General features: G+C 49.7%; 2 non-coding genes and 1 pseudogene across 2 annotated transcripts; all 3 read left to right on the top strand.

Moving 5' to 3' along the window:
• The first annotated feature begins 1,423 nt into the window (after positions 1 to 1,423).
• Positions 1,424 to 3,717, top strand: LOC124338750. Its single transcript, XR_006917992.1, has one exon. It is a non-coding gene; the product is annotated as a small subunit ribosomal RNA (ribosomal RNA).
• Positions 3,718 to 4,648: 931 nt separating this feature from the next.
• On the top strand, positions 4,649 to 4,801 carry LOC124338714. Its single transcript, XR_006917955.1, has one exon. It is a non-coding gene; the product is annotated as a 5.8S ribosomal RNA (ribosomal RNA).
• A 636-nt stretch (positions 4,802 to 5,437) lies between these two features.
• Positions 5,438 to 13,202, top strand: part of LOC124338702 — a 9,663-nt pseudogene continuing 1,898 nt past the window's right edge.

The raw sequence follows: 13,202 nt of genomic DNA, 5'->3' as shown, positions 1-13,202 counted from the left end.
TTATTTCGTGCGGCGTGCGCATATTTCACATTTTGCCGTTTGACGGAAGCTCGTAGTGTGGAACACAGAAGTGGAGATGGACGGAGTTGAAGGGGGGCGAAGACGGCCCGGTCGGACAAAGTCAAGAGATTGAAATATACGAGAGAATTGGGTGGAAGTGATGGCAAATCTATAAAATTCAAAAATCGGATGAGATGCGAGGACCGCAAAATGTGGCGTCGACTCTGACTCTCTTTTACTACGAACTTCCCTTCGACGGAAGATATCGAGAGCTGAGCTGAGCGCCCGCTGAGTATGGCCGGCGTAATTACAAACGAGTTACGGTTGGAGCTATATCGATTGTACGTATCCCGAACGTTCATCGAACAAGCCAGATCAACTCGGCGCCCGGTAAGATGTACGCTCAGTTATGGCCATGACACACGAAGGGAGAATTCAAACGGCTGTGAGTGTACGGCCCGCCCGGAGTTGTGTGTAGGCAGTGACCTCTCAAGAAAAAACGTAAAAAATTTTTTTTTGACAGTCACCGGTCTGCGACAAGTAATCAGTACGAAACTTGGGTGCAATGCAAAAAACATTTTGAGAATCCTTGCTTGACAACAACGAATCTAACACGATAAAAAAAACGATCCCCATCGGTGTACCGCTTGCTTTTCTCGCGCTTCGGCGCAGAATCGCTTATTCAGCTGCCCTTGGAATATGTTCGTTTCGTGCATACTTGATCTCGGTCATTCTTCGGTGAACTCTTAAAGAATTGCGCACTTTTATAGGGGTAGTCTGGTTGCTTGTCTCGACTTGAAATGATTTGTTTTTTTCCGCCCATGACTTTCTATACGATGCCTCTATGCTGGCCTCTGACCGCGGTTGTTCCGAGTTTTCTCTTTCTCTTCGAAAGTCTTTGCGGAAAATTCTGCCTCGTGTGACCGTTGAGCGGTGAGGTGTGTGTGTGTGTGTGTGTCGTGCGGGGTGATGCGAGAGTGTGCCTCGGCGGTGGAAAAATAAAAATAAAACTCTGAGCCCACAAAAATTTAAAAGATGTATGCTTGTCAGCTTAGTAAAGCAGGCTTGACTTATGAGCATACAGCACGCCACATATGACCGTCGAAAACCGTAATACGGGAAAAAAAGTTGATGAATATATCAAGACCGGTCGAATGAATCCGATTCACTTTGGGCTCATAGACCGTTGAATGGTCTTTGACTTTGGAAATTGAAATGAAAAAAATCCAACAAACGGATCGGATCGGTGTTTCTCTTCACTGGGACTCGCTGTGACACGCCAGGCGTTGCGATCAAAAATTTTAGTTTCCGAAGAAAAAGAAAAAAAACGAAAAACGTGTTGATTTGGTGTGTGTTTGGTGATGCGTGGGCGAAATAAAAACCCGCAACTCGCCGGATGCATATCAAACAAACATACACGAAATACCTGGTTGATCCTGCCAGTAGCATATGCTTGTCTCAAAGATTAAGCCATGCATGTCTAAGTACAAGCCGCTAGACGGCGAAACCGCGAATGGCTCAATAAATCAGTTATGGTTCCTTAGATCCACTCCATCCTACTTGGATAACTGTGGTAATTCTAGAGCTAATACATGCACTCGAGCCTCGACTGCGGGCTTTCGGGCTCGCAGAAGAGGTGCTTTTATTAGATCAAAACCAGTCGGGGCCGGGCTTTCGGGCTCGCGCACCGTACCAATTTTGGTGACTCTGGATAACTTCACGCCGATCGCACGGCCTTCGCGCCGGCGACGTATCTTTCAAATGTCTGCCTTATCAACTGTCGATGGTAGGTTACGCGCCTACCATGGTTGCAACGGGTAACGGGGAATCGGGGTTCGATTCCGGAGAGGGAGCCTGAGAAACGGCTACCACATCCAAGGAAGGCAGCAGGCGCGCAAATTACCCACTCCCGGCACGGGGAGGTAGTGACGAAAAATAACGATACGGGACTCTTCCGAGGCCCCGTGATTGGAATGAGTACACTTTAAATCCTTTAACGAGGAACCATTGGAGGGCAAGTCTGGTGCCAGCAGCCGCGGTAACTCCAGCTCCAATAGCGTATATTAAAGTTGTTGCGGTTAAAAAGCTCGTAGTCGGATGTCTGTCTTCGGCCGGGCGGCGCCGCTCTGAATCAAGGGTGTTGCGTTTCACGCTCTGGGAGCCCGGGTGTCAAAGCCCGACTCTCTTCACGGTCGGACAACATCGCCGGAGTGGTGGTCGGTGCGTCGTTGTTGTATCTGCGGCCAGAGTTGGAAAGTTCTTTCGGGTTCTTTTTTAATTTTGGTCGTAGTTGACTCGATTCGCTCCACCCAGTCAATCGTTCGGGGTGCCCTTCACCGGGTGTCTCGGGCGGCCGGCAACGTTTACTTTGAACAAATTAGAGTGCTCAAAGCAGGTGTATCCCAACGCCTGAATATCGCAGCATGGAATGATGGAATAGGACCTCGGTCCGATTTTGCTGGTCTTTTACTTTTGGACCCGAGGTAATGGTCAATAGAGACGGACGGGGGCATTCGTACTGCGGCGACAGAGGTGAAATTCTTGGACCGCCGCAAGACGAACAACAGCGAAGGCATTTGCCAAGAATGTTTTCCTTGATCAAGAACGAAAGTTAGAGGTTCGAAGGCGATCAGATACCGCCCTAGTTCTAACCATAAACGATGCCAACCAGCAATCCGTCGGAGTTACTCCAATGACTCGACGGGCAGCTTCCGGGAAACCAAAGTCTTTGGGTTCCGGGGGAAGTATGGTTGCAAAGCTGAAACTTAAAGGAATTGACGGAAGGGCACCACCAGGAGTGGAGCCTGCGGCTTAATTTGACTCAACACGGGAAACCTCACCAGGCCCGGACACTGGAAGGATTGACAGATTGAGAGCTCTTTCTTGATTCGGTGGGTGGTGGTGCATGGCCGTTCTTAGTTGGTGGAGCGATTTGTCTGGTTAATTCCGATAACGAACGAGACTCTAGGCTGCTAAATAAGTGACGGGTTTTATCAATTGAAACCGAAGGGAGTACGGAGGCGTCGGGATCAGGTGGCGGCGATTCGGGTCTCGGTGGGACTGGTTCCTTTAGTGAGGCAATTTCTCGGCTTGGTTTCGTTGTGCTTTGTTCGTCGGGTGTACGGCCTTCACGGGTTGGTTGCCTGGCGGATGAGGTATGGCGGGGCTTTGTCGGGAATGTCTCGCGGGGGCTGGCTCTATTGTTATTCGGTCGTCGTCATCCCCGGCGATACCTTCTGCTCTCGCGTCCGTCACGCAGTCTTCTTAGAGGGACAAGCGGCGTCCAGCCGCGTGACAGTGAGCAATAACAGGTCTGTGATGCCCTTAGATGTCCTGGGCCGCACGCGCGCTACACTGAAGGAATCAGCGTGTTTCACTCTCCCTGTCCGAAAGGACCGGGTAACCGCTGAACCTCCTTCGTGGTTGGGATTGGGGACTGCAATGATCCCCATGAACCAGGAATCCCTAGTAGGCGCGGGTCACTAGCCCGCGTCGATTACGTCCCTGCCCTTTGTACACACCGCCCGTCGCTACTACCGATTGAATGATTTAGTGAGGCCTTCGGACGGGCTTGTCGGGGTGCCGTCGAGTGGGGAGCAATCTCTGCCCGTGCGGTGCCTACCAACGGCGAGACTGAAAGATGGTCGAACTTGATCCTTTAGAGGAAGTAAAAGTCGTAACAAGGTTTCCGTAGGTGAACCTGCGGAAGGATCATAAACGAACAAGACAAATGTTTTGCGCATATGGCTTTGGTTGAGCACGAAACAACTAAAAGTTGCAAAACAAAAAAAACCCCATCAAAAGTCTTTCGGCGTAAGACATCGTATGAACTATGTGTGGGTTGACGGAAGAAAATCATTTATTTTGAACGGGTATCAGGCGCTCTGATGCGCGGTGGTTTAAAGCGGATTCGCCTTTTCAAATTGATTTTTCTTTCCTCTCGGCTCAAAAAAAAAACACAAAGTCTTTCGATTTGGTCTATGGCCGTGAGCAAATTCTTCCTGCTTCGATGGTGAATGTCTCTATAGATTCATTCGACCTTTAGCGGCGCTCACAGTGTTGACGTTAGTAGAGTGAAGAATACGATAGCCCGCCTGGGCCGCGAGTACCGAAGGAACAATAAAGGAGATTTTATAAAGTCTTAGTCCCTAAATCAAACACTTTGAAAAATAAAAACTCGGTGGATGGAGAGTCGGAAAAAAAAAAAACATCAAGATTTTGAACGGGTATCAGGCGCTCTGATGCGCGGTGGTTTAAAGCGGATACGCCCAATCGAAATTGTTTTTTTTGTTTCTCTCTTCGTCTTCGGGATTTTTTGATTCTCGGTGGGGGACGAAAGTGTGAGACTTTACTCTGGACGTTCTTTTCGGGCGTAGATACTCGTGGTTGCGTGCGTGTGCGTCGTATAGACTAACACTCCAAAGCCCGACACTATGCCGTTGAAAACCGAATGTTTTTTAAGCTTGCCCTTCGCCCTCTCGATGAAGTAGGAAGAATTCAAAATCACAATAACACACTAAACCCAAATTCTAGTACGAGTGTTTATCGGAACATTTTCTTTCTGGCTTTCTTTCTCCGCCCTCGCATTCATTTGCTTGGGCGGGTTGGAGAAAAAGAGAGAAGAAAACGAATATGTCGTTTTATATACGACCCTGAACGGTGGATCACTAGGCTCGTGGATCGATGAAGAGCGCAGCAAAGTGCGCTAATCCATGCGAACTGCAGAACACATGGAGCATCGAAATCTTGAACGTAAATGGCGGCCCAGCTTCTCGCTCGGGCCACATCTGACTGAGGGTCGGTCGAATGATGAACGAACAGAGATTTTTTCAGTCTTGGTTTTGCATGTTGGGTCGCGGCGAGATTTATTTTTCACCCGGCCTGACCGCATAAAAGCTCCCGAATCTCTAACGTCTGGGTGCCGCGCGACTTAAGTGTCCGCGATGCCTCAAATACAAAAAAGGGGGAAAAATAAAAGAAGGTTCGCCCTGTTTTGTTTTTTTCCTCTCTATTCAAAAGAAACCTTTTTCGATGGCAAAACAGATGGGAAATTTTTGAGCCAACTCAAAAAAAATTTAGAAATAAACACATCTTCTCGAACAAGGTGTCGGCTGCGTGTGCGCGATATACCGCTTCAACGCGAGTTTAGTTGTGTGTGTGCGCCGGGCGTGTCGAAGTGTCGACCACCGCGAATTATCACTCACTCTAACCGCTCGTTATGCAAGCTTGGTTCGCGCACGACGGGTTGTTTCAATACAAAAAGCCGCAGGACGCCCTGTCACTTTTCGTAAATTAATTTTTGCGAATAACGAGAGACTCGCTTTATTTCGAAAAAAAATTTGAACCGGCAATTATTCCATCTTTCCCGGCTTTAAAACGCCAAAGTCTGTCGAGCTAGATAAAGTGTTGTCTCCTTTTGAAAACAAACAATTCATTCTGACCTCAGTTTAGATGAGACTACCCGCTGAACTTAAGCATATCAGTAAGCGGAGGAAAAGAAACTAACAAGGATTCCCTTAGTAGCGGCGAGCGAACAGGGATGAGCCCAGCACCGAACCTCGCGCCCGGTTGAGCGGGTGCCGAGGAATGTGGTGTTCGGGAGGATCGTGCGCGTCTGTCCGGTATCTATCGTCCAAGTCTCCATGAACGGGGCGAGCAACCCACAGAGGGTGTCAGGCCCGTAGATAAGACGAGCCGAGACCGTGCATCGGATCCCTTCCCAAGAGTCGGGTTGCTTGAGCGTGCAGCCCTAAGCGGGAGGTAAACTCCTTCTAAGGCTAAATATCGCCACGAGACCGATAGCGAACAAGTACCGCGAGGGAAAGTTGAAAAGAACTTTGAAGAGAGAGTTCAAGAGTGCGTGAAACCGTTCAGGGGGTTAAACGGGTGGGCCCTCGAAGGTCGAACAAGTCCCCGCTCCCGGCACTTGGTTGTATGCCCTTAACGCTGCGTGGAGACTGCCTGAATTGGCGGCTCTCTTGCATAAGTCGTTCTGCGATCGCAATAGCCACGCCAAGGTCCGCAAGTGGGGGGCCTAGTAGGACTCCGCGACCGACTGGGTGTCTGTTACACGGGGCGTCCGTTAGCGAGTTTCGTGGTTACCTTTGCGGGTGCCGTGATGACGAGCGCGGCGTTTCCCAACAGTACTGCCCGGTCGTGACCTGTCTCCTCCCGGGAGGTGTCGTAGCTTTTTTTTGTAAAAGAGAAAAAGTTGCGGTGCTCAACCTGTGGAGGCCCAGAGCGGAGAGTAGAAGTCGGGTCCCACCCGACCCGTCTTGAAACACGGACCAAGGAGTCTAACATGTGCGCAAGTCGTCGAGAAATTATCAAACTAAACTCGCGAGGCGCAATGAAAGTGAAGCGGCCCCGATGAGGGTGCATCCGCGAGGGGTGATCCCGTCTCGAACAGAGCGGGCGCAACCCCAGGGCGTCCGAATGCTCGCGAGATCTTTCCCCCTTAAAAGGGTTTGGTCGAGTCGGCCGGACGAACCCAGAGCGCACACGTTGGGACCCGAAAGATGGTGACCTATGCCTGGCCAGGACAAAGCCAGGGGAAACCCTGGTGGAGGTCCGCAGCGATTCTGACGTGCAAATCGATCGTCGGAGTTGGGTATAGGGGCGAAAGACTAATCGAACCATCTAGTAGCTGGTTCCCCCCGAAGTTTCCCTCAGGATAGCTGGTGCTCGCAAAGAGAACAAACGGAGTTTCATCCGGTAAAGCGAATGATTAGAGGCCTTGGGGTCGAAACGACCTCAACCTATTCTCAAACTTTCAATGGGTGAGAAGCCCGGCCTTTTTCCTTGATTGAGGCCGCGGCAATTGATTTGAATCTGAGCGCCCAGTGGGCCATTTTTGGTAAGCAGAACTGGCGCTGTGGGATGAACCAAACGCCCGGTTAAGGCGCCTAAACGACGCACATTTCTGATCCCACGAAAAGGAGTTGGTTGCTAAAGACAGCAGGACGGTGGCCATGGAGGTCGGAATCCGCTCAGGAGTGTGTAACAACTCACCTGCCGAAGCAACTAGCCCTTAAAATGGGAGGCGCTATAGCGTCGTGCCTATACCGGGCCGTTGGTCGGCAGAGCGAATAACGTCCGTGTCAGCTCGAAGAGAGCGACGGCGCTGAGGCCCCGACGAGTAGGGGGGTCGCGACGGTGAGCGTAGAAGGGTTGTGGGCGTGAGCCTGCCCGGAGCCGCCGTCGGTGCAGATCTTGGTGGTAGTAGCAAATACTCCAGAGGGATCCTGGAGGACTGACGCGGAGAAGGGTTTCATGTGAACAGTGGTTGGACATGAGTCAGTCGATCCTAAGCCGCAGGCGAAAGCCGACCTAGTGACGGGCGTGATGTGTTGCATCTATTGTATGAGTAGCGGGCGTGGTTGTGGTTGAGTCGTGTGTCGGTGATTCTTCTGTGGTGTGCGCGAAGAGAAAAAATGTAAAGTTGCGGGGTCAAAGAAAACACATGAATAAGAAAGCTTGTGAGAATGATAGAAGGTTAAAGAAGTGTCTTTTTCCTTTTTTTGATTTCTCTTAGCCGGTATTTGATTGTTTTTTCTCCCGTCTCTTTTATTTTCCTAGTACCGTTCATCGCGTTATGGCATCGCATGCTTCTTTCGCAGCGCCTTCGAAAATATGAAACCATGTATCGTATAACGTGAGACGCCACCCAGGTTAAGGCGAAAGGGAATCCGGTCCTGATTCCGGAACCAGGCTGCGGCTACGTCCGCGATAAAACGACTTTAACCCTCGTAATGTCACGGTCGCGGTAACGCGACACAAACCGGAGAAGCTGCCGAGAACCCCGGGAAGAGTTTTCTTTTCTGCTTGAGGGACCGAGACCCTGGAATCCCGTCGCGGGGCGAGAGGGTTATGGATTTAGCTGTCAAAGGCTATCCCGAAGAGCGTCGCGTTTCTGCGACGTCCGTGGTCGTTCTCGGCTGGCCCTTGAAAATCCGGTGGGAGGGTTACGTTGTTGGACGTTCGCGCCTGCTCGTACCGATATCCGCATCAGGTCTCCAAGGTGAACAGCCTCTAGTCGATGGATGAATGTGGGTAAGGGAAATCGGCAAATTGGATCCGTAACTTCGGGATAAGGATTGGCTCTGAGGGTCGAGGCGGTCGGGCTGAGTTTATCAAGCGAAGCCGTCGGCGGACGTGTCAGGCCTGGGTCGAAGTGCGTTGGTTGTTTCGAGCGTTGGTTTTTCTTTCGGGGAAAGCTCTCGTTTCGGGACTCTTTCGCGCTGAGGCTCGGTCCTCGGCCAGATCGCTGCCGGTGGAGCGGCTCGGCATCGTCTCCCGAGTGTTTGGCCCTCAAAAGTCGGGCGCTCGTGGTAGATCTCGGCCGCCATCGAACGACCAACTCAGAACTGGCACGATCCAGGGGAATCCGACTGTCTAATTAAAACAAAGCATTGCGATGGCCGCAAGTCGGTGCTGACGCAATGTGATTTCTGCCCAGTGCTCTGAATGTCAAAGTGAAGAAATTCAACGAAGCGCGGGTAAACGGCGGGAGTAACTATGACTCTCTTAACCCTTTTTCGACTGACGGGACTTTTTTTTTCGACGGCTTTCAGTAGGATCTGGCGGGACCTCACCCACAGACACGAGAGATTTCAAATCGCCTAAATTCATTCCTATCAAAGCTGATATCTCGAAATGCATCCTACAGAATTGAATTGCCTTACAACGAAAAATTAATTGACCCACTGTCTTTCGATGATAAAAAGGAAGAGATATTAAAACGAGTATTTCTCGTATTTTACCGAATTTTCGGTGACGGGACATTTCTGGCCCGTCAGGCGGCTCTGAACGAAGTCTACACGAGAACCTTCGATCCGGACCGTCGGGACGTATAAGTCTCCGCCAGATATGTCCCTCCAGGCGGCTGCAATTTATCAAAATCCCAGCCTGGTTAGAGATGTCAGAAATCGCGAGGTTTTATTTGTGTTCCTCAAAAAAAAAACAAAGATCAGAGATGTCAGAAATATATTGGGCCACACGGATGAAAGAAAATCGAAGGCGTAATTGTAATGAATTCCCCAGGGAATTAGGGATCTGGGTGCCGCGCGACTTAAGTGTCCGCGATGCCTCAAATACAAATAAAAAAAAAAGGTTCAAGTGAATTTGAAGCTGGTGGTTGGATAGATATCGAAGGGAAGGTGAAAGAGGCGAAGAGAAGGCGCAAAACTTCTTTAGTAGCTTCGACGCAAAAACTTTGGTATCGACGGGGAGCTTTGGGAAATGGAACGAAGACGCAGAATGGGAAGTTGTCCGGTTCGGCGTTAGTTGTAGTTTAATTTCCAACGTAGCTGAGCTCCTTTCCGCCCGACGCTCCTTATTTATTTTATTCCTATCTGGGTGCCGCGCGACTTAAGTGTCCGCGATGCCTCAAATACAAATTAAAAAAAGGGTTCAAGTCAATTTGAAGCCGGTGGTTGGATAGATATCGAAGGGAAGGCGAAAGAGGCGAAAAGGAAAGCGCAAAATTTCTTTAGTAGCTTCGACGCAAAAACTTTGGTATCGACGGGGAGCTTTGGGAAATGGAACGAAGACGCAGAATGGGAAGTTGTCCGGTTCGGCGTTAGTTGTAGTTTCATTTCCATCGTAGCTGAGCTCCTTTCCGCCCGACGCTCCTTATTTATTTTTATTCCTATCTGGGTGCCGCGCGACTTAAGTGTCCGCGATTCCTCAAATACAAATAAAAAAAGGGTTCAAGTGAATTTGAAGCCGGTGGATGGATAGATATCGAAGGGAAGGCGAAAGAGGCGAAAAGGAAAGCGCGAAATTTCTTTAGTAGCTTCGACGCAAAAACTTTGGTATCGACGGGGAGCTTTGGGAAATGGAACGAAGACGCAGAATGGGAAGTTGTCCGGTTCGGCGTTAGTTGTAGTTTCTTTTCCATCGTAGCTGAGCTCCTTTCCGTCCAACGGTTCTTTTGAATTGATTTTGAAGTCTTCGAGGCGCTATTAGTGCCCGTGTAATTAAATTTTACACAAAGCCTCTTGTAATTTCTTATCCGTGCGTTGATTACTGCTGTCTCGTGAGGAAACTCTGAAAGGCGGTGAAAGGCGCTGGATAAGAATCAGCCCCGGTAACTCCTGCATGTGCATGCTTTTCCCCTGCATGATAAAATAAGACCGTCATATAAGGCTTAGGACGTAAGGCAATTCGTTATCCTTTTGCCGAATTCACAAAGACTAATCGGGCCTTTTTTTTCGATTCTGTATTTTCAGATTGATTAAAAATGGCGAAAACTAAAAAGAGAGACCCAAGATATACTAAGTCGAGAGCCGTGAAAAATTCAGCCAAGAAAGCCGCCGCCGCAGCTGTATTAAAAAGGCAGCAATTAAAAGAGGCAATGGAACGAGAAGCTGGGAATAAAGAGCCGTCCATCGATACTGATACCGGACATGAGGCTCAAGATCAGGAGGAGGAGGCGGTTGCCGTCGAGGAGCCGGTCGAGGAGCCGGTCGAGAATCCGGTTCAGGAGCCGGATGAGGAGCCTGGTCAGGAGTTGGTTGCTTCGCAGCGGCCGGAGCTTGATCAGGATCCGGAAATAGAGGACGAACTATCTGCCTCAGAGGAGGAAGAACAAAAAGCTGGGACAGAAGAAGAGGAGCCGGTGGAAAGACCAATCATAAAGAAAGACCTTAAAGTTCGACTGGAAAGATTGGTTCTATCACCGGCGACGCTTCAAAGACTTACGGGGAAAAGAAAGAATCGTGAAGACAGTTCAGAGAGTGGTTCCTCCCCACCTAAACGAACCAGAAGTAAGACCCGAAGACCAACTAAAGCAGGGTCTTCTTCTGAAACGGCCGATCCCGATGGTGAAGTGACACGGTACTACACAGGGAAAAAGGTCGGTCTCACGAACGCGACTTTGAGGTGTCGTGGGCCTCGCGTGCTTACAGCGCATCCGTTCCGGCTGGCCAAAAAAACGAACTCAGATTCGGCCAAGCTGAACATGCAAAAGAAGGCCGATGCCAAAAAAGTCGCCCAACATAAAGCCGTCAACCGGAATTGGAAAGAATGCAAAGTCTGGGGCGACGTTGGGAGACAATCACGGGCTGATGATGATTCACCGAGGCCTCAGTTCCAGGAAAGGGCAATTCAGTTTGCACCCCTAGAAGAACCAGGCCCCGTGTTGAGTCAATTCAATCGTTTTTCGAATCCCCTCGGAGTTTTCAAGTCGATGCTTGGTGGTGAGGACACTTTGTACCTTCTTCGGGAGGCAACAAATGACTACATCGCTGAATTCTGGAGTTCCAGGAAGACGCCACCGTCTCGAAAAGTGGGTGGCAAGCCTGAAGGCAGGTTAATCGGCCCGCGGTTGCCTGCTGGAGGTTTTGTCACAGACCACGAACTTGTAGCCTTCTTTGGCATACAGTTCTTGATCGGATATCACCGTCTGCCCGAGCTGTCGATGTTCTGGGAGCAGCAACCAGACGCTGGTCTCGGGCTCGGAATAATTCAACAGGCCATGACTCGCGAGCGATTCAAATTCATATCCAAACACATAGCTTGCGCAAGCCCATGGGATGATGTTGACCCTAATTCTGACGACCCGGATCAGGAGCCAGAGCGACCGGATCCTATCCGTAAGATCCGTCCTCTGGTCAAAAGACTCAATGAACGCTATCATGCGTGTAGAAAGCCTCCTAGGGGTCAGAGCATCGACGAGTCTATGGTCAAATTCAAAGGCCGCTCAGTGCTGAGGCAGACGATGAAGAACAAACCGATCAAGTCTGGTTTCAAAATCTGGAGCCGCTGTTGCCATCGTGGGTATACCTATAAGTTTGAGATCTATCAAGGAGCTCGCTTTGGGGAAAAGCAAGGAAGATCTCGTAATAACGAGGCGGTGGAGAGAGTTGTCGTTGATCTTTGTCAACCCCTGACAGATCAAGGTTTCGTAGTGGCCTTTGACCGGTTCTTTACGAGCATTGCCCTCCTGGACAAGCTCCGCGAGAACGGTGTCAACGCCGTTGGAACGATTCTTCCAAGTCGGGTCAACCAACCCATCATGACGAAGAATGAGTCGAACCTGCGGCCGGACGAATTTGCAGCCAAGTTCGGTGGTGAGCCCGGAACATGCCGAAAGGGAATCTTCGTATGGAGAGACACTAAGGCGTTTCGGGTCGCTTCCAACTATCACGGCTCAAATCTTGTCAAGGTCAGGAGAAAGCAGCGTGATGGTTCGTTCAAAATAAAGTCTTGTCCAAAAGCTATTGACGATTATGTCAATAACATGGGCGGTGTAGACACGGCGAACCAGCTGCGTTCTTACTACGAGAGAGACCGTAAAGCCAAAAAATGGTGGCACCGTCTCTTATACTCTCTCTTGGAGACATGTCTGGTCAACAGCTGGATATGCTTCAATGATATGGTGAGATCGCAGATGGCGGAAATTAAAACTTCAAACACACAATAATTTCCGCTTTTTTCTTGACTTAGGTCGAGGAGAATTATCTGGAGAATTTCGAAGTTCCGATGACGTTTCTCGAATTCAAACGGAACGTCACGATGGGTCTTTTGTCACACGCCCTGAATGAAAATAAAAACCAAGCTGGTCGAGCCGGGCGAATGATGCCAACCATTCACCCTTCCGCTGAACCAGGAGCGAAGCGACGTAAAAGTCGACTGAGTGTAAGGGACGACATTCGGTTCACTGGTGTGGGTCTCCATCTACCCATCTTCGGGGAGGCGAGAGGCAGGTGCGAGTGGTGCCAGGCAACGACAAAAACAAAATTGGAATCAAGACCATTCTCAAAGTGCAAGCAATGTAATGTGTTTTTGTGTCTCGGGAAGAAGAGAAATTGCTTCGTCGAGTATCATGATGAGAATTACTTATTTGAGGAGGAGGCTCCGCTGGCCGAGGTGGAAGCTGTCTATTCCGCTTCGGAGGAATCAGACGGCCAAGCTTCTGACCATGAGCCAACCAACAAGGAGTGTTCTTCTTCATCCGCTGATTCCGACGAGCTAGAAGATACTAACCGACGTGATGGCTTTATAATTGATGAATATGATGATTTCCTAGAATAAATTTGTATTTTGTTCGTATGTCTTGTGCACTTTTACTCGAAAGAGCGGGTACTTGACAAAGTGGTGTCCGACAAAGGATCTGACTGACTTTTCTAATTAGAGATCCTATTCCTTTCATAAGGAGCCGTCGACTGGAAAGACCCCTGGTCGATGGTAAAGACCTC

Source organism: Daphnia pulicaria, chromosome 4 (assembly GCF_021234035.1).
Source record: "Daphnia pulicaria isolate SC F1-1A chromosome 4, SC_F0-13Bv2, whole genome shotgun sequence".
Lineage (NCBI taxonomy): Eukaryota > Metazoa > Arthropoda > Branchiopoda > Diplostraca > Daphniidae > Daphnia > Daphnia pulicaria.
The sequence above is the reverse complement of the archived record's forward strand: the minus strand, read 5'-3'. Positions and strand labels throughout refer to the sequence as shown.